Source organism: Rhinolophus ferrumequinum, chromosome X (assembly GCF_004115265.2).
Source record: "Rhinolophus ferrumequinum isolate MPI-CBG mRhiFer1 chromosome X, mRhiFer1_v1.p, whole genome shotgun sequence".
In the NCBI taxonomy this organism is placed as follows: domain Eukaryota; kingdom Metazoa; phylum Chordata; class Mammalia; order Chiroptera; family Rhinolophidae; genus Rhinolophus; species Rhinolophus ferrumequinum.
In genome coordinates, this window is record NC_046284.1 from 6,613 (window position 1) to 28,833 (window position 22,221).

Consider the following 22,221-nt stretch of genomic DNA (forward strand, 5'->3'; position numbering starts at 1 on the left):
TGAAAAACAGCAAAGAGAGAGGCTTTGTCTGACACCCCTTTCCCCACCCCCCTTCCCTTATCTGCCTAAAGACAGAGTATCCAAAAGGAATTGTCATAAATCCTCTCCCTGGGGTTTCATCAACCAGGGAAGGCTGGTTATTAATCACAGGAGAGGAGTAACAATGCGACCAGCTAAAGAGTCAATTTCCTAGTCTCTGTTACTGTTAGGAGCGTTCAATTAAATTTATGAATATTGTTTTGTGCATAATAATGTTTTGGGTTTCCTGGAAAGCTCTGTAAGGGTGCTGCCTTAGATGAAAGACACACCGTTTTGCTTCTTCCTTCTTCTCTCTGATGGTTGGAGCTCCAATAGCCAACATGACCATGGGGTTACCTTGAGGATGGAAGTTGTACACTACAGATGGTAGAATAGAAATATAGAAGAGGCATGGGTCCCTTGTGACCACGAAGCCACCATACCAATCATGGACTTCCTACCTTATAGACTACTTTTATGTGAGGTAAATACAGATAGCTACCTTGTTTAAGCCATTGTTGTTATCTGTTCCTATTACTAGCATTCCAAAAGCAATTCCCAATAGATTTTCTTAGCTAATATTCGGGAAGAATCTATGCATGATTTTAAAAAAGCAATCCCTAACAGATTTAGTAGAGATACTTACAACTTAGTTTGCTCATCTTTGGGAGGTTAGCTTGCATTTGATAAGCATAAAAGTTACATTGGAAAGAAAGTTACATTTATATTATTCTGAAAATAGAAACCTGGATTAAGAGGAATTTTGATGGGGAAGGAGAAGGTATTAAGTTTCTTATTTAGGGAATATATAAATATTAACCTTAACATAGTCATAAAAATGTTGGGATAATTATTAAAAACAACAGTAACAGGCTGAATGATTTACCAGTCACTATAGGAAAAAAGTAAGAAACATGACTACTGTACTAAATAAATTTTGACTATAAATATATGTAGGTTCTTAGTTTTCTAATGAAATAGAGACAAGAACAATTTGTCAACAAGTATATAACAACTTTTCAACATATACATAAACCAGTCAAATGTCTACTGGTAACATTTACTTAAGTTTAAATGTATTTATTTGACATCATACCAGTAATTTTCACAGGGTGACTCACCTCATAAGTGGCAGAGGCAAGATTTAATCTGACTCTACAGCATGAGTTCTTAACTGCAAGGGACGCTGCCTTTTCATGATTGCATGAACTCTGAAGGTAATTCAAGACTCAGAACATTAAATCTAATTGTCCTGAATGAGTTGCAAATTTGTACACCTCCAAACCCTTTATCTTGATTTTCCATGAAAAATTGAAATATTTCAGACTGGGTCTCCTAATTCTGTTTTGTGTAGATAAAAAAATATTTTTGTAGCTCTTTACTAAAACTTGGTTTAGGTTTATGTTCCACTATATCCATTGTCATATTTTAAATAAACACTCCTCAGTCCTTGCAAATTCTGTACTAAAATTTCTATGTACTTGGCAATGAATGCACTAGATTGACCCAGAATCTAGAACCTCAGAGAATTAGACAAACAAAAATGGCCTTAGATAGAAACCCTTGAAATCTAGACACCAGATTTTCCGCGAAATGAAGGTCAATGCAGTGGTCTATTTAATAAACATCTGTAGCACCTACACGCAAGGCACAATGGTGGGGTAGAGATGTCACTGATCCAACCCACTTGTGAAGGGTTCACATAGGCAAAATGAGGGGTCAGAGAGAAGCCCCAAATCAGCCACCTACCCAGGATCTGTCATCAAGTAATGGCTGGGAGTGGTGAGTCAGTCTGGAAGCCCTTGAAGTCCGGTAGGTGAGAGCAAACCACTCGAGGTCCTACCTCTTCCAGACAACGCTTCCTTTCCAACAAGTTTTTTTCTAGTCACCTTCTAGAATGTAGAAGATAATTCATCTCAGCCACGCACTATATTTCCCCTCACACACACGCCTGACGGTGTACAGGGGGCAATACATCCCAAGCCCAGTTTCTGTAGTCAGGAAGGGACCCAGGGTGCCTTCACTTCAACTTTGGCACGGAAGACGTAGGTCACCGAGACAGAATTGTTTTCCCAACATGGCTCCTCTGATGTTGAACAAGGTATGAAGTCCGGGTGAAGCCTTTTCCACATTCATCACAGGGATACGGCTTCTCTCCAGTGTGGATTTTGTGATGTTCAATAAGGCTTCTATTCCTAGTGAAACTCCTCTCACACTCATTACATCGATAAGACATGGGAGCCTCAACGTTCCCCTTGTGACTCTCCAGCGTCCCCTGACTCTCCCAGCTCTCCCCGTGTTCAGGATCCTGAACGCTTTTATCACTCTGGATCTTCCGATGTCTCAGGAGATGTGACTTCCGCCTAAAGGCTTTGCCACATATGTCGCACTGGTATGGCTTCTCCCCAGTGTGGATTTTGTGATGTTCCAGGAGGCTGCAGCTCTGGCTAAAGGTCTTTCCACACTCATCACACTCATAGGGCTTCTCCCCGGTGTGAGTTCTCTGGTGCTTGGTGAGGTCTGAGCTCTGAATGAAGGCCTTCCCACATTCATCACACTCATAGGGTTTCTCCCCAGTGTGGACTCTCTGGTGAATGATGAGAGCAGAGCTCCCAATGAAGGACTTGCCACAGTCCTCACACTCGTAGGGCTTCTCCCCAGTGTGGATTCTCCTGTGCTTAGTCAGGCCTGAACTCTGAGCAAAACTCTTCCCACATTCCTGGCAGATGTGCCGCCTTTCTGCTTTCTGTGTAACCTGCCCTCCTGCTCACCAGCTTCTGCACGTGCAGGGATCTGGGCAATGGCTTCACCCAGGTGGTGCGGGGTTGGAGCAATGGCTTCACACAGGTGGCGCAGGGTCTGCCCAGGCTCCTCTTCTGGATGTTTCTCATCTAGAGGCAAGTCTCTGATCTTATTCTGCATTTCACCACCTGAAATAACAAATGACCAGCAACTCTCAATTGTGCCACGCCATGGAAAAAAGCTCTCTGATGACCCCAGGGTGGCGAGAATTACAGAGGTCTGTATAAGCGTGGATGAGGATTTCAGTACAGGAATCAGGATGGAAATGAAGAGGAAGGGGTGCTCGGAGGAAGAAGGGTCCAAGCTGAGGATGGAGGAAAGGGGTGTCAACTGTGCTGGGGACACATGCAGAGGCTCCAAAGGGCTATCAACGTTGACATAGCATCTGAGATGAGCCAGGCCTATACTAGGCGTTGTATCCGCATCCTCCCGTTTAACCTGACTAGAACACTGACAGGGCAGGGAGGAAAGCCCTGTCAGAGAGCTAGTCCATAACAGCCTTCTGAATGCAAACCGTGGCTTCTAACTGCCCAGTTGGTTCTCATACAAAGGAAGCCAGGAAACCTGACGAGCAATCAGTGCCCATTGCTCTTACCCAGGGAGGTCAGAGGAACACCGTCCTCCTGCCTTTCACCTCTGTATGACTTTCACCTGAGATGAATCCAGCTCTGTCCATCCAGGGGACACAGTGAGAGCCACATCTTCCATTTTCAGCAGCCCTTGCAACAACAGGGAATCCCACCTAGTTCCTCTCGTCCAAAATCACTCCAAAGCTGACACATGCAAAGAATGAACATCCCCTGAAAGGGGCCCTGTGAAAAAGAGCCTGTGTGGCACCCTTTGACCCACTTAATCTGATCTCTAATCACATGGGCCATATAAGGAAAGAACTATTACACGCATTGGGGTAAGTACTTCACTTAATACCTAAACAGTCCAGAAAGTGAACCGGTTTGGAAAATAAAGGCCAACACAGTGAAGAAAACGAAACCAAATCGAAATCTTTCTGAAGATTTGTGGTGTGCTGGGACAAAGTGGGGTGGGGGTTCGTTTACATTACTCATTTTTTTAAATACAACGAAATCGAGGTCTGAGGGGAGAAAAGGCAGGGAAGAAAATGGACACTACAGAGCCTCAAACACTGTCTTCAAGGGCCTGAAGAACTGGGTAGCAAATTAAAACCCAGTGTAAGTAAAGCTTGTTCAGACTGTATTCTAAGTTTAGATAAAAGAACATGCCCTATCTGTCCCTTCAAATTTAAGTTCCTTGAAGGCCGAGGCCATGGGTTTTTAATTGCTCACTAACAGGACGCTTTTCAGAAACTTTAAGAAACAGAACCAAACGAAACCACCATCACAAGAAAATCTTCAGTTTCATTTGCTATAGCGTCCTTCTGGAAGAAGAAAATCCCTTTGAGGAAGGAGCTGACCAGAGAGACAGAATAGGGAAGATCTGGGGAACACAGACAGCCCCCCGCCAAGCTACTGACAAAACAGGAAAAGGCTCTGGGAAGAGAGCAGCCCTCGGTCACGGAGTGGTTTCTCCTAGTTATGAGTCAGCCTATCACAGGTCATCGTGATAAAGTGACTGTCATGCTGTTGCTTACTTAACAATCGACTATAATACAAAGCACTGAGAAGCTCTTAACCATCTGCGTAAGTCAATTCTACTTTTTGGAGGAAAACAGACACAACAGGACAAAGCTTTCCGCCAGGCACCAAAAAGAAGCGAGGAGATGGTCAACAGCCTCGGCACAGATGAGGACATGAAAATCCCATCTAGGACTTGGGTTGGGGTCTAGGGTGGGGATGGCGGGACCCCATGGCAGCACACAGGAGCAGAGGGCACGGAAGAGGGAGAGGGGCTCCAGCTCACCTGGGACTCTGGAGTTAGCCCGGCGGCCACCACTGCGTGCGCTGTATAGCGCCCGCCCACAGCAAGCCCAGGCACCTGCAGAGCTGGGAAGGAGAGAGGCCCTGGATGAGATCCACACCCTCGCATGCCGCCTTCCTGCCTGTGGGACCCAAGTTCAAATGCTGGGTTTGCACCTTCCTGCCAGGAAGTGCCTATGGAGTGCTCCTTTCCAGAATTCCTGACCCCACCAGCTCCGTCCTAGGGCCCCAACGTGTGGTGTGCTCTATAGATGGATGAAAACTACAGAAAAAGACAGGCTGCTCAGTAGGGATGGTGTAGTGAAACCAACGTGAAAACAAAACAGAGCCTTCCGTTTGAAGATGCTTTAGTCTTGAACTTCGCCAGGATAAGGGATAAGAGGATTTCTGTTGCTGTTGTTACAGTGTCTTTCGTAGCTCTTGGGGTATTTTTTGCTTTACTTTTAAAAACCTCAAGGAGCCAGACAGAGCTGGGCCCAGAAAGGAGGAAACTGGTGTCTGCTCATATAGAATTTGCTCAGATTCGAGAAGCGAAAGGGAACTTTTACATTTTAGAAATAAGGACTGTGTGGTATAACTGGCGTGTCCCAGTGTCGCGTGTATTGAGAATCCACCCACGTGTTCACAGCACATGGCGAACACCGGGAACACGAAGCAGTTTCCTACTGAGTGATTTTCATCCTGTTCTCATTGCAGACCGAGGGTTTATGCTCCTCTGTCTGCAGCTGTCCTAAAATCTCGGGACTATTCCGGCTGGCTTTACCGATTCTGCCTTATCTTCTTCACAGCTTTTACCAGTGCCTAAAATTGTATTCTGAATGTACGTGCTATCTTCCTTCCCGGAATGTAAGCTCCACTGCAGCAAGAAATCTGTCTTATGCCGCCTCTGCCCCTGGTGCCTACTGTACGGCTACCACATATCCACAAAGATATGTTAAATGAGTGGAGACCACAGTGTTGTTAAAAATTCAATTCTTTCCAAACCCACATATTAACGAAGTCTAATTTACTATGTCCAGATTTGGTGAGGAACGCTCTCCACCACCGTTTGAAATTTCCCTTTTCGTCTCAGTCTGAAAGTCGAGTCCATCTGTGCTGGGCACGTGGAGCCCCAGCAACAGTTCTGCCTTGTCACGAACCTGAAGCGAAACTGGACGAGGTCGGCGGAAGATAATCCTCACCTCTGTCTGGTGGGGACTGGGATCCCACACATTCGTGCTTGAGCAGAGCCTTCATCGGCTGGAACCGGGCACTTCGTGACCTCTGAGCCGGAGTCAACACTGCCATCGTGCAACAGAGCAGCGGCCCCTGGTCACCACCTGGCACCTGGAAGTCATTCATTTATTCACTCATGAAACACTTCTACCATGCTCTGCACGTGCTAGTACCTTCTCTTTTCCAGGCACTACTTCTATGAGCTCTACGAATCTTAATCCACTCAACGCAAACAACAACCCTCTGAGCTGGGTACTATTATTGTTATTTTTGTAATGGGGAAACTGAGGTACAGAGTTTCCTTAGCTTGCCCAAGGTCACCCAGCTAATAAGTGGTAGTGCCATGATGGGAGCTCGGAGGCTGTGGCTCCAGAACCCGTGCTCTTAACCATGACTCACTGATCCCTCATTATAACGTTTGTACTTATGTGAAAACTCTGGGGCCTCAGAGAACACTCCTATCTCTTCTTGTGTGAAAAACGAGGACAGTAATTTCTACCTTACAGGTTTCTGGGGACCAGTCAACGAGGTCACGGTATGTGAAAGCACCTAACAGGCCCCTGCGTGTGGTATGTCCGCGTTAATGCAGGCTTCCCTCCAGACATTTATAGTCAAATTCCTTTCTCCCACATCCTCTGTAAAGAATGAAGAGCCTGAGATAAGTGACTTCAAATGACTTTTCCGTTACGGGGCACGGGTGCAGTAGGTCCCCGTCAAGAACCCTGGTCTCTTGGTCACTGTTTAGAAGGATCTGGCCACACGTCCTCAGAAGGAACGTTCACAAGGACACAGCACAATGCAAAGAGGAAACCTCCTCCTAAAACAGGCAAGAAGATGCAGGACAAAGTCAACCTATTTTCCACCAAAAGTTCTGAATCTGTGATCCCTGGACTCCCTCCCACAGGAAAAAAAAAACCGATCTTCATTTTTACTAGAGAAGCAACAGAGCCACGTGGCATAATCATACCCAGGACTCTGTCATCAAGAGAAACTGCAGATGTTCTCACATCACATCACAAGCAGGCAAAAATTGTCCAAGTCACGCATGCTTAGAACCTTGAAATGACCCGTTACTGGACCTGTCCCTAGATCTGCCTAGTATTTAGTGCACTCATTTGAAAATGCATATATAATGTTCCCACGAATTTGTGGAACGCTTGGCTAACTGCAGTCCCGCCCAACTGTGTTCTTCGATGTTCTGCTCTATGTTCCTCTACACGTTTAGAAATATCACTGTGAGAGGGGCCCGGGGCTTCACCTCGCTGCCAGGGAGGTTCACGGCGCACACAGTGCCACCTCGGGGTCTGAAAGGAATGCCCACACTCGTTCCGAGTTCAGGGGGAAACAGCGCGGCTCTACCTGCGGCCTGGGCTCAGGCAGCTGCCTGTCCAGGGACTCCAGCGCGGCCACCACCGCGTCCCAGCTCTCCGGATGCTGTGCGCGCACGCAGGCCTGGAGCTCCCGGGCAGGATGCTCAGGAACTGCTCCAGCACCAGCAGCTCCAGCATCTGCTCCTTGCTGTGCGTCTCGGGTCGCAGCCACAGGCGGCAGAGCTGGCGCAGCCGGCCCAGCGCCTCGCGGGGTCCCTTGGCCTCGGGGTAGCGGAAGCCGCGGAAGCGCTGGCGGGAGCGCTCGGGCCCGGGAGCGGGGCTGCAACTGGCCTCCTCGTCCTCCACCTTTACGACAAGAAGCCCCAACTGGTCGTCCGTGGACGGGGCGCCCAGGGCTTCGCTGGGTCTGGACTCTGTCGCCATGCTGGGCTTACCGTGGCTGGACCTGAGCTTCTGCAGCAGATTCCTGAAAGCAGGGAATCTCTATGAGCAGTACAATGCAGGTGGCCCCTCCGTGGGCCCCGGGACACAGGACAAGGCCCGGGAGTAGCTGTGAAGATTCCTTCCCCAAGTTTCCTGGCCTCTGCTGCCACGTCTCTGCAGGGCAAACAGACTACATGCCCCCTCTTCTGTGGAGCCTCTCACCCACCCCCTCATGCCAAATGAACTGTCTCCTCCATGGAAAGAGCACACTGAGAGTGCTCCATGGATTTCACAGGAAACACACAACGGCAGCTGTCCATCCTTGTTCACCACTTAACAATCTGTTTACCCTGCTGAACTTGGCTGTGTTGAAAACAGCTCCATCTTGAGCTTCCTCATTTTTGTATTCCCCAGGTCCTGACACAGTAAACACAGAATAATTTTGTTGTGTTTTCTAAGTGAAAGGACAAAGCAATGCGAAAGCATTAGGTGAATAGTTGTCTGTGTAAAGCACTGCTAACATTCGGGTGGCCTTAATCTATGCTATGGGAGGCTGGTGGGCTGTCCTGTAAATAGTAGGGTGTTCAGCAGCACCCCGCCTCTACCCACTAGATGCCAGTAGCAAAACCCACCCCTCCCATCATGACAATCAAAAAACATCTCCAAAAAGGGAACGCTTGTGCACTGTTGGTGGGACTGCAGACTGGTGCAGCCGCTATGGAAAACAGTATGGAGGTATCTCAAAAATCTGAAAATGGAACTACCTTATGATCCAGTAATTCCACTCCTAGGCATCTATCCGGAGAAATCCAAAACTTCAATTCAAAAATCTTTATGCACTCCTATGTTTATTGCAGCACTATACACAATAGCTAAGACATGGAAACAACCAAAATGCCCATCGGTAGATGACTGGATTAAGAAACTGTGGTACATTTACACAATGGAGTATTATGCAGCCATAAAGAAGAAAGAAATCTTACCATTTGCAACAACATGGATGGATCTAGAGAACATTATGTTAAGTGAAATAAGTCAGACAGCGAAAGATAAGTACCATATGATCTCACTTATTTGCAGATTCTAAAGAAAAGAATAAGTGAATGAACTAATCAGAAACAGTTTGGGAGACAATGAGGAAAAACTGAGAGTTGCTAGATGGGCGGGAGGGGTGGGGGGTGGGAGGGAGGGTGAGGGGATTGGAGGGCAATCGGTGACCATAGGATGGCCATGGGCTTGAAAATTAATCTGGGGAACGTAATTTGGTGGTTACCAGAAGGTAAAGGGGTTGGGGGGTGGGGGATGAGGATGAGGGGGATCAAATGTATGGTGATGGAAGGGGAGCTGACTCTGGGTGGTGAACACACAGTGTGATTTATGGATGATGTGATACAGAATTGCACACCTGAAATCTATGTAATTTTACTAACAATTGTCACCCCAATAAATTAAAAATAAATTAATAAAAAAAAAAAAAAAAACATCTCCAGACATCACTAAATTTTACCCTGGGAACTAAAGGGCCCCCAGCTTAGTAGCATTGCTGTCAAGAATGAAAACACGAAGTTCTGAGTTACAAAATCATCTGATAAGTCTCAGTGGCAAACGCTTATAGGGAACATAGGGACCAGAAGAGGGAGTCACCTGGCCAGTGAGTAAGAACAAAGCTCCTTCCAGGTAAGACAGGCAGGCATCATAGAGACTCCTAAGTCTCCCATAGTCGGACACGGGGAGCAGAATGGGGTGGGCAGACAGGGACTGGGGACTGTGTCTCCTGAAGACAGAGAATACATGGGGTGTCCCACGAAAACCGAAGGGAATGCCCACCCTGCCCTCACTGTGAAGTCTCAGGTGTTAGTGGCTGCAGAGAAGTGACAAATGGGCATTCAGAGGCTGCCTAATGTGCCTTATATGAGCGCTGTCACTAAGCAAAATCAATGCCAGAACCAGGCTGGGTGAGCTACCCTACACTGTTGTTAGAACACTGGCACAGGGACAAGACAGCCTCGATTTAAATGTTATCTCTGCCACTTATTTGCTGTGTTTCTTATCAACTACTCAGTGCCTCAGTTTACCTATCTCTAAAAGGGGGATAATAAAAGGATCTACCTCATGGAGTTGTTACACACTTGTCAATATTTGTAAAGCACTTAGAACACTGGCCGGCACACAAAACATACGTTGAATGAAACATACAGGATGGGGTTCTAGATTGGTCCCTTCAATTTTAGTACACAGGTAACAAAATTCTCTCTCGGAAGCTGGATAGGTCCAGGAAAGAAAGGAAGAAAAGGAGAAGGTGGTGGAGACTACACATACACCATACCTCGTAGGTTACTCCCTCTCTGTCATTAGCCATTCCCAGAAGCCACTGGACCTGGGCATGCCCTAAAAGGAAAGGGAGCCCTGAGATTCCTTTGCAACAGATGGCACTAGTTCTAAACCTTAAGTGACTGCAAACCAAAAATGACGGGGTTCAAGTGTCAGTAAGTGACTTTACTCCTACGGTAGAGGAACTATAAAATGTCAGGTTGGTAGTGGTTACTCTGGTAAAAACAATTACAGTTCTGCACCTTCCGGAGTTTTAATTCTTAACCCAACCTTAGACAGTACAGAGGGACAAGGAAGGATGGAATTTGGGCAATTGAGAGCCCCCAGAAAATACTTCCTGCTAACAGTTGCCACAAGAGACCTGGGACACTGCTCCACGAACAAACTATGGAGAAACAAGTGCGCCCAAGTCCAATCAAGTCTAGATCCAAGCGCCAGGCACCGGTAATGACCTTGTCTCCCGGTGGAGCAGCAATGCAACGGCTCCCATTTTCAGGGCTTGTCTGTGGGCGACCCAATATTCCCGTCTCCTAACGCCGAGGCACGGACCCAGACACCCAGGAACGGCCCTAGACAAGGGGCACCTGTCATGGGCCCCACGCGGGGACCTCCCGCACCACTCTGGCAGCGGCAGAGCACCCTTCCAGCCAGCCCCAGGGTCTCTCCCAGGGGTCTCGCTCCTGGGAGACTCGGCTGCCTGGGTGGGTGCGGGCAGCGTTTCTGTACGCACGCGCGCGCGCTCCTACCGGGAGACACACACACACACACACACACACACACCACCACCACCACCACCACCACCCGAGAAAAAACTGCTGCGGAACTGCCGGAGGACGGCCCCAAAAGGACACCGAAACCAGCCACGGGATGACCGCGACTTACCCCACACTCACCGACTGTCAGAAGCCCGCGAACCGCCGTGGGGTGGGTCACAGGGGCCACTTCCGGCCTCTCTGGCCGCCGCCCCGCCAGACACTCTGTGGTTCACTAGCTCCCCGCCGTTCACCTCGCCTCCCCCGTGCCTATTAAAAAGGCTTTTAAAAATGAGCTTTGCAGCTGTGATAAAAGGAGAAAAGCAAGGCGCAGGTCTCTGTCTATAGTTTGCTACATTTGAGAATAGAAGGTAGTAAAAATAATTAGTTATATTTTCTTGTGCAGTCAGAAAGAAACCCTGAAGAATACATAAGACAATAAGTGGATACCTGTAAGGGGTGAATGGTTGGAAACTGAGTGCAAAGGAGGACCAGGATGAGAGGAAGAATGTTACTGTACATGTTTTTAATATATTTTTTTAAATTAGAGCTGATTGAATTACCTAGTTAAAACAATTACAAATACAAAACTTTTAAGGAACAGGCTGAATTATTTACATAGAAAACTCAAGATAATAATCTAATACTCAAATTATGATGCTCTATAAGAGAGCTTAGCAAGGATGTAGACTTTTTTAAAATTTATAGTCACAAATGAATTTCCCATCACCAGTCAGATTTTGCTTCCAGAAAAGCATCTTGGGTGCCAGTGGACCCAAAGGGGCTGGTGGTGAGTCTGCACAAGCAGCGGCTGAATGAATTCAACCAAGGTTTGGCACACACACAAGCCACCACCAAACACTGATGACCACAGAACAGCAGCAGGGTTGTGCCAAATGGGTCTTGAGACCTTAGTCTCTGTGCATTAAATCCCATACTCAGGGAGAGAAGTACTAGAATCCAGGCCTTCTGAAAACCAGAATAGCCAGTAGTCTCATTGGAACTCGTGGGAACTCATATATGTTATATATGAGAGAGAACAAGCTCCTGGGTTGACCTGATTATTTCCCACGAAAGGATACTACTAGGGGGGGAGGATGGTTGGGCCCAAAGTCCAACCCCTCCTCTAATCACCAGCCCACTCTCTTGTCAGTCATGGGGGAAATAAATCTTTTTAGTTACTTAGCCCAGAGTGGCTCCTTTTCTAATTTTCAATTCTTCATGTGAGACTGCAGGAGTTCTGAGAAAAGGAACTGCAGCATTAGGCCTCTGGAGTAGGTGTCATTCATTGTTCTGATGATGACGCTTAGAACTCATGTGAGTGAACATATTAAAAATAATGGTGAAACTTCTTTAAATGAAGTTGTACTTGAGACTTATTGCTATTAGACAACACTAATATTTATACTCATGTTTTTAAATCTAATGAGCAGATAGTTTACTGGACAGTGGAATTGGAATAGAAAGATACTGAGAAAATTGTGTGCATACATTGTTCTCATTGCTCGACTGCTAACTTAAACTTTGAGTCTAATCTCCTTCCTGTCATCATCTCAGAAAAACGTGGTCAGAGCAGGAAAAAATGCTTCCAGACCCAGTTATACAGAAACTCTACAGCTAGGAGTATACCCTGAGGAACTAATATTAACTGTATGGACAGTGTTAGAATATTCACTGCAGAGAAATAGTTTAAGTCAACCTAGATTTAACAGGAGGACGTCTATGCATACGACATATACATGAGATGGCATATACACAACCATTTACAATCACATTTACACAGAACATTTATGCAGTGGGAAATAATCTTGATGTATGTGGAGTTTCTTAAAAATGTAGTAACGGTCTGGGATAAATTTGAAGGAACACAACACCTACCAAGACTGAATCACACACAAATAGAAAATCTGAATAGACCTGTAACAAATAAGGAGATTGAATCCGTAATCAAAAATCAAATAGAGTAGTACATACAGAAAGGGCTTTGGGAAATGGGGAGAGGTGTACAAACATAAGCTTTTATTGCAGAACACTCAGCAGAATTGTGTACATAGGTTTACCCAAATTACTTAATGTTTGAATGACTAAACAAGTCTTTTCAACATACGATTGGTAGAAAAGGGAACGGTGAAGATGCTGAGGAGTCACCCTCCCAATGTCACAGGGGCTCCTGGGCCAATTCATGCTCTTCTAAGTTTGCTGCACTTCAGTGTGTGAGCAACTTGGGGAAATAGGAATTTAATTTTTCAATGACCTGAATAGAACCTTCTCCATATTAGACACACAGATGGTCAACAGGCACACTAAAATGTTAAACACCATTAGACATCATGGAAATACAAATTAAAACCACAATGTGAAACCCCTTCACATGAAACAGAATGGCTATAATTGAGAAAAATAAAACAAATGGCAGCAACAATGTGGAGAAATTAGAACCCTTAAATATTCCTTCTGAAAATGTAAAATGGTGGCCTGAGTGTGCTATAGTTTGGAATTTCCACCCCATAAAAAAATTCCCCTGTGGTACAACAAATCCACTTCTAGAAATAGACCCCCAAAATTGAAAACTGATGTTCAAACAAACACTGATACATGAATTCACAGAATCACTGTTCACAACAGCGGAGGCCTAAACAATCCAAATGTCCATCTTAATCAGCAGTGAAAACTAAGTAAATAATTGTGTAGCTATACCAGGATTCTTTAGATTGATATAATTATGAACATATTAATAATTTCTAGAAACATTTATCCCCATAGCACACACAAAAATTTTAATGTACCAGAAGACATGTTTACTAATACACCAATAAATTTAGTTCCTCTACAATAAATACCAACAAATTGATAACTCCATCTTCAGTAATCAGTGTTTCATTTTCTCCTATTTGGAAGTAGTCTAGACATTCTATACATATCAATCATAAATTTAGATAACACAATTGTAAAGTTTCAAATTACCAAAGACACGTAGAAACCTTTTTCAATGATTATGTACAATATAATTATCGCTAAAAAGTTTACATAAATATCTTTTATTTTCATTGTATCTATTATATATATATTCGTTTAAAATCTGAGATGTCAAAATCAATTATTACCGAAGCTATTTTCTTGACACATTTTGTAACACAGATAACAAACTTATTTTTAGAAGCCCAGTTAAAATATATACATTTTATGTTAATAACTTTCAAAGATATGACTATGTGATAAACCCAAACTAAAACCAGCTTTAATATCAAATATTTCACCACATCATGTGATCTTGGAAAGCATTTAGGTTAGTTTGTATTTTATTTATCAATTTATATAAGCATTTAATTTGTTCAAACCAATCAAATATTACACTAGTAACACCATCCACAGATACAAAACATCTTACCACACACAAAACAAACTGGTTTCACACAGAGATCAAAAATTGACAGAATTAGTAATAACTATAGAGAACTCACAAGATGTTTTACCAAGAAAACAGCTGGTAGTCACAAGAGCTCTGTAACACAATTTAAATGTAGAAGTTTTTCCCATTCCAGGATCCATCGTCTGTCCAAGGACAGTGAGGACTAAATAGTGAGACAACCAACCAGCCTCTTTACAGCTCAGGCCAGGAAGCCAGAGGCCCCTCCACACCGAGTACAGAGGAAGCAGCCCTCCCAGAGCCAAAGGGTCACCCCAAAGACAGTCAGAGAAAGCACAGACCTGCGTCACCCAGGCAGTAGGGATGGTGGGGTGGACAGGGTGTCTCCAGTCTCCCACAAAATGTGAGGCACCTCCAAGTCCCAAACCCACTAATTTGTGGCCCCCTGGAGGTGCTACTGGACCGGGATCTGTCCAGTACTAACAGGTAAGGAAGGCTGGGGAGACAGATGCCCCTTAAGGGCAGAGGCCCCTCAGGACACACTCCCTGGGAGCTGGCATGGCCAGGCAGAGGCACACTGAGGACCCCAGCTTATCTTACTGGCCACCAGGCTCAATGGAGTAACTGCACCTGGCCGATGGTGGGGACCGGAGAGGATTAGCTTCCTTGGTTACAAAGCCAAGCTCCCAAGACACGAAGAGAGAAGAAAAACCTCAAGCGGTTTTTAGAGAGGGATCCACAGCAAAGTTTGTCTCCGCAGACGCCAGTCTGGAGAGAACCGCTTAACTCCCCAGCCAGTGGGGCCGGCTCCCACGACAGGCTTACGGGAGCCTGTGCCTGTGTTCTGTCCCCGTGGTAGTGCCTTCTTAGGACAAACGACATCCAAGACACAGACACAGGAAAAAACCAACATCTCTGGGAGGAAAGAATATAGAAAACTCTTAAGTCTCTAGGTGCAAAAAGTTAGCTGCACAAATATTTTTTTCTGCTGATCTAAATTCAGAAAAGAGACAAAAGCCTCACCAGCCTTCTAACTTCTACCCAACCCGACAGACAGAGACCGGGAATTGTAATACATGCGCACCTAGAAATCACATAACCATGAAATTTCCGAAGACAGTGAGGAGAAATCAGGTAAATATGACATTTTTGACAAGGGTGGGAGTGGACTCTTAGATTTTAGATGTAAAATGGGAGATTTACAGGTAATTCAGGAAAAGCTGAATACCCGTGGAAGGTACATTTGGTGAGTCTGCTGCATGGAGTCTTCCTGTCTTCTGCTAAGGGGATTGTGCTCAGGGCTTTATTTGTGCTTCACAGCCTTTGGGGAGGCAGGAAAAGGGGAGCCAGGCTGCAGGAGGGAGGCTTGTATTGTTAAAAGTGCCCCTTTTGCGATTTCTTTTCCTTTGCTCAGCTCAATAGCCTCAGGGAGTTGTGGGCTGTGTTTACATTTCTGATCTGCTCGGCCGAGGACCTGGGGGAGATGCTGAGACTAATTTCAATCAGACTGAAAAAGAAGATTCCATTTTGGTCAAGTTTCTGATCAGTTATTACATTCCTTAAAACTTGTTCCAACATACCAATTCTCATAATATTAGATCGAAATACAGTTTTTAAAAATTTGCACATCTCTTTTTTCCCTTCTGCCTTTTTTAAACCTAATGTTGACATTAGCATTTTTAAGACCCAACAAGCTGAAGAACTAATTCAAAAGTTAAATTTCCTTGAATTCGTTTGTATTAAACATGTGGTCTTCCTCTAGGTTCCGATAAAACAGCTATTTGCCATGAAAGTTCTCCAACACATTCTCAGAACTTGAAGTTTTTCCAATTCAAAGGAGCCATGGTCTGACCACTAAGGATAGGATTTTAATAGCTCCTCAAACCAAAAAGCCCTTTTACTAGCTAAACCAAGGAAGCCCAAGGCTTTCTGTACCTGTGACCTTTTTTTTTAATTAGAGTTTATTGGAGTGACAATTGTTAGTAAAGTTACATAGATTTCAGGTGTACAATTCTGTATTACATCACCTATAAATCACATTGTGTGTTCACCACCCAGAGTCAGTTCTCCTTCCATCACCATACATTTCATCCCCTTTACCACCCCCCTCTCCCCTTGGTATTTCCTTTTGATTACAAACGCACAAGAGACAGACACAGAAAAAAATGACCACTTATGAGAGGAAAGAATCAATAAAGAAAACTTGTGAGTCGTTACTCCCAAAAAGCTAGCTTCACAAACATTTTTTCCTGACAATCTACAAGTACAATACAGGAAAAGGATATGCAGCACTTCTAGATTCTCCCCAACTCCACAGAAACAGACCAGGAAAGATGACAGGGTGAACAGAAACACTGCTTACCTCTGCCTGCACGTCCTTGAGCTCCCAGCTGCAGCGGTTTCCAGGAGCTAGCAGTGCTCCAGCCAGTAATTCTCCTCACAGGCTCCCCAATACTGCGGGGGCTTAAAAAAACATTTTTTTGATCTCATCTTGTGTGTTAGAGGAGATCAGGTCCTTGTATCATCACAGGAAGACATTCCAGGATGTAGGAACAATGCATCATGAACGAAGGCAAGCAGGCCAAGGATTTACTAAAAGAAAGAAAATATATTCCCAAAATGCAGGAGTACACAAGACCACTGGGAGAGCGACTGAGCTGGAACAAAGAAAAATTAGGATTATATCTGAATGAGGGCGGGAAATATTCCAGGGTGGAGTCACAGGTGATCTATGGGCGTCTCTAGGGCATTCCCAGGGCATGTCTTTGTTGATGCCTCCTTCCCACCAGGAGGGATTCATTCCCCTGTAGGAACTGTCAAAGAGGTGGAGAATTTTCCCTGCCTGCAATGCTAATAGTGTTATGGCCAATTACAATTAGCTGTAGGTGTACCTTTCCTTAGGAGTGATTGCATTTCTGTTTTCTTTGTTTCCTCTCACATCTTCCTTCCTTTCCTCCTCCCTCCCCCCGTGGCCCTGTGCTCTCTGCCTATGGTAACAACTTTTTCTAGCTGAGTTAATCATAAAATTAATACAATCAGATTAAGGTGAAATAGAATTTTAATACATGCACATGGAGAATTCACATACGTGTAAAAATTCCAAAGGCAGCGAGTTCAGATTGGGTGCTTTGCAGGTAATTTAGGAAGAGTGGCACACTCTCGGGCTACCCAGAAAATAATGGGACATGGGGGAAGGGTGGTCAGCAGGCTCCACAAGGCGTCTTCCCACCTTATGCTAAGGAGTTGATGCCAAGGTTCCCTCCCTAAACCAGGTCTTTCCACCTGAATCTCTTAGACTGGAAAAGGGGAGGGTCAAAGGGTGATTCAGAGTCTTTTGTTCCCTGACAAGGAGCTTAAAGTCAATGTGCCCAAAGGCAAAACTCTTGGTCCTCTTCATTCCCACCTTTGTAACTTTAATACAAGTTTCACATCCAGAAGGTAAATTGGTAGATTGTTCCATATTTCATTGAGCTAATCATTCAATCCGGAGAATAAGTTAGTTTAGTTAAATTGTTGGATCTTATTTCATGATGCGGTGATGTAGAACGATCCCAAATTTCACCTTTTATCAACTACCTGATGACTTGCCTAGGTGGAGGGAAGGAACAAACTGTCTTCTACCCTCAAGGTTCTTTTGGCTGTTCTAAAAATCAAAAAGATGTGAAATAGATTAGCCAAGAGAAAATAAGACGATTTAATACATACACATGGGAACCCCGCATAGAGGAGAGTCAGAGACCCCACATACAGGAGAGGTAGGGAGATAGAAAGGGAACGTATGTAGCTAAGACATGCCAAGCTAGGGATGAAGTAAGGTCCCTTGGGGGCTTGAAAGGGTCACTGCAGGGGGGTGACAAGAACAGATGTTTCATAAATATCTTGAACCTAGTCAGACAGACAGATGTTGACATAGACTAAAGGAAGTCAGACAGGGGCAGAAATAGACAAAGAATGTGGGGTGTGGGGTGCTGAGCTGCTACCAGCCCAAGGTCGCTGACTGTGTGTGACCTGTGGGTTTGGGGTCTCTCGGGGTGTCCTTGGCTGGCTCTGCACGGTTTTCCCAGGTCTTCCATATATGCCTACAGGCCCCCCCCCAAGACTGAAATTCCCACACCAGGCCAGCACTCTAGACCTGAGAGTGGCCCCAGCCTTGGATGAGACCCCTTATTCCAGGGAAACGCTGAGGGACTGTACCCCAACCCACCGGATAGGTCCAGCTACCATAGCTGTGCAGGGGCGAGCCTGTTCCAGCAAAGCTGCGCCAGGAGCCTGGTGTTCAGCTCCCCGTGTAAATGCTGCACCTGGAGTGGAGTCCCCAAGGCCCCTTCAGGAGCAGTGCCCAGGCCAGAGCTTGGGATCCCACCACAGCCTGCCTCCTCTGCCAGGAATGCTAATAGTGTTTTAACCCACTACAATTAGCTGTAGCTGCACCATTTCTTAGGAATAATCTCATCTCCTCTCTTTCCTTTGTTTTGCCTCACATCTTAGTTCCTTTCCTCCCCTCTTTCCCTGAGACACTGTTCTCTTTGGCCTATGATTACAACTTGTACCTGAGCAGTCATCAAATGAACAAAATTAGATTAATAACATACATCAAATTTTAATATATGTGCATGCGGAATTCACATACTCGTGAAAATTCCACAGGCAGTGAGGTAAGTAAAATTGGGTGTTTTGCATGTAATTTAGGAAGAGTGGCACTCATGAAAGGTAAATTTTTGTGACCCAGAAAGTAATGGGACACGGGGGAAGGGTGGTCAGCATTATCCACTGGGCGTCTTCCCGTCTTATGCTAAGGAGTTTATGCCAAGTTTCCCTTCCTAAACCAGGTTTTTCCATCTGAATCTCTTCGGCAAGAAATGGGGTGGGGTGTCAAACGTTCTTTCTAACTCTTAACAACCAGCTTTAAATCAATAGTCCCAAAAGCAAAAGTTTTAGTCCTCTTCTTTCCCACCTTTGAAAGTTTATAAGTTTCACATCCATAAGTTACATTGGTAAATTGTTCCATATTTCATTGATCACTCATTCCTAATGATGGAGGAATATTTTCCTGTGATTCCCCAAATGATGTAGATAATGTTGGATCTGCCGGCAGTTTCTGGGTGTGGGCCAGGATCGGGTCTTGTGAGACTTAAGAATGGAAACACGGACCCAGGACAGGTAAAGAGTTTTAAAAAGAGAATAGTTTATTGAAAGCAAAGAGTCAGAGCTCCCGAGCGGCAGGGGGTCCCAAATGGGGGTGGCCCTGTGACTGAGGCAAAAGCCCTTACTTTCTTATCTTCACTTGCCTGTTTGGGAAATGGGACCTGTTTGAAGAAGGGAACTGGCGCCTTCTAATCACATTCATCTACCAGGTTTGTTCTGCTTGCCCGTCCTGAAGGAATTAGCAAAGTAACCCACTCTTATGTATCAGATCTATTCCGTTTGTCAGGCCAAAAGGAATTTTATGATTCATCTCAAGGCCTCGTTACATTATGTCCTGGAGCGAGGGAGTGATTTCAAAACCTGGAGTTTTAGGATATGGCTGCCTTTTGTTTATTCCACCAGGGACCTCCCTGTCTACCTAGGGACATGCTAACTAACCTGTACCATTAATAATAAGTTAGTTTATAAACTAATTGTTGAATCTTATTTTATGATGCAGTGATGTAGATGTACTCCCAAATCTCACCTTTTAACTATCTGATTACTTGCTTATGTGAAGGAGGAAGACACTTTCCTCTACCATCAAGTTCCTTTTGGCTGCTCTGATAATCAAATAGACATGAGACAGATTAGCAAGAGAAAATAAGCAGATTTAATGCATACATAGGGGAACCTCACACACAGGAGAGAGTCAGAGACCCAGGTACAGGAGAGGTGTGGAGATAGAAATGGTAAATAAGGCCTCCCGAGCTAGGGATGAGATCAGGTCCCTTAGGGGCTTCCAAGTGTCACTGCAGGGGAGTGTGACAGAGCAGATGTTTCATGAATATCTTGAACCTAGTCAAAGACAGATGTTGACAGAGACCAAAGGAGAAGGTCAGACAGGGACAGAAATAGAAGCACAGTGTGGGGTGTGGGGTGCTGAGCTGCTGCCAGCCCACAGTTGCCAACTGAGTGCGTGGCCTATGGATTTGGGATCTCTCGGGGTGTCCCTTGGCTGACTCTGCACTGTTTTCCCAGGTCTTTCATATATGCCTTTAGGCCCCCTGCTTCCCCAGCTGTCCCCCTGCTTCCCCAGCTGTCCCAGGAGGCTGCCATCTGGACCCTGCGGGCCTCTCTGTAGTCTCTGAAACGAGGCCTGGTTGGGACCCCCACAAAAGAGGCCTCACCTCTCCCTGCCCCAGAGCTTAACAGATGACCAACCCCCTCCCGGCGGTTTGGGCTTGGAATGTCCCGTTCCTGAGCTTAGGAGATCCCCCTGTCCCAGTGACATGCTTTAGATAATTACCCTGAAACTTATGCTTGCTTACTAGTCACAGTGCCCTGTGCTTGCCGATTACAATCTTTAAGGCCTAGCATTCTTTCCAGGTCACTGCTCCTGGGTTGGTGAACACATTGGAGAGGCACATCGCCAAAGGGAAGCCTCCATGCAGACCCCCGGCACCATCACGTGGGTTCTGGAGGAATGCCCAGATTTCCTATAAATATCCCAGGCTGGTCTGAGAATGTCAGGGCAGTTTTTGGAGATGTTAACCTGCTGCCTTCTCAGACCACCGGTGCTCTGATAATAAACGCTTATTCTGTGACCCAACTCCTGTGTCGGTCTATTGGCTGAGCGACGCAGGCAGCACGAGCCCCAGACTCGTTTGCCTCCAGTTTCAGTTTGTGGCAACCAGATGGGACAGCCTCGGGGCTCCTCCGGTAAGTGTCGGCTAGCGGAGGGTCTCGGGGGCTGCCTTTGACTGGGCAGATTCCTTGGTGCAGGACCGACCTCTGCCGAGATATTTTGCTCGTGGAGGTGGGGTTTGTGCCAGGGCCTGCCCGTCATGGACGCCTGTTCTGCACAGTTGGGATAGAATAAGCGTTGGCTCTGTTTCCTGCCTCTAATTTCTGGTTTGGAAATCGGAGTGGCTCTGGCATGCGCAGCCAGAGGACTTTGCACTCAACATCTGGGGCTCCTCTTTGAGGGCCATCTGGGGGTCATATTGACCCATTGGCGTCAATAGGTGAGGTTGCAACATCCAGCAAGGCATAATACCCCCACCAGTAAGGCGCTCTGGTACCAAGTTTACACTGGTCTGGGAAGCACGCCTGCACTGTGAAAACCACCACGCTTGGTTTCAGTCTTTGGGCATTGGGTAGCCTTAGGGCTACACTTGGTTTTTGGTATTCGCTCACTGGCCGATTGTGTGATGGTGAACGGACCGTGTATATGGAATAAGACAACATCGCATCCCAATTTGGTGCCTCACCAGGTTTTGGTTTTGGTATTCGGATCCGAAGTTAGTTTTTCTGGTTTTTCTCTATCTGATTCAGGAAGTACTTGGAGCTGTGTGTGTGTGTGTGTCTGTGTGTGTGAGTGTATATCAAGTGTAGCTGTATTTGTTCAAGCTCAAACATGGGATCTAAGGTTTCAATCCCAGCTGGGAGCCCATTCGGTAAAATATTAGGAAATTGGCAGAAGCACAGCTATAAGCCGTTGACCAAAAAGAAATTAATGTTCTACTACAGTGCTGTTTGGCCAGTGTATATATTAGATTATGGAGAGTGCTGGTTGCTTAATAGTTCTTTAAATTATTACAATATTTTGCAACTGGAATTGTTCTGTTAGAGGTCTGAGAAATAGGATGAAATTTCTTATGTATAAGCCTTTATGATAGACTCTGAAAAGATTGGAAGAAAACTGATAGTTCAGCAAAAAGGGGACTCCACCCATCTCTAATCCACCCTAATCCACTAATAACCAGGAATGCAGAGGCTGAGGTAACTTAAGGAAAAAAAAAAAGACACTTTTAAAACCAAGCGGCTAATTCTCAAGCCAGACCTCCCACCCCTTGTTTCAGCCTCTTTGAAATTTTAGGGGTAACTGTAAGATCTTAGGACTTCTCTGCAATTGTTAATTCTATTCATATGTATATGATCTGTGATGTGTGTTTGTATGTTTT

The 22,221-nt window shown here is 45.5% G+C and overlaps 1 pseudogene; it reads right to left on the bottom strand.

The window, feature by feature from the left end:
- Positions 1 to 1,212: 1,212 nt before the first annotated feature.
- LOC117023526 (zinc finger protein with KRAB and SCAN domains 4-like) lies at positions 1,213 to 10,951 on the bottom strand (annotated as a pseudogene).
- Positions 10,952 to 22,221: the final 11,270 nt, after the last annotated feature.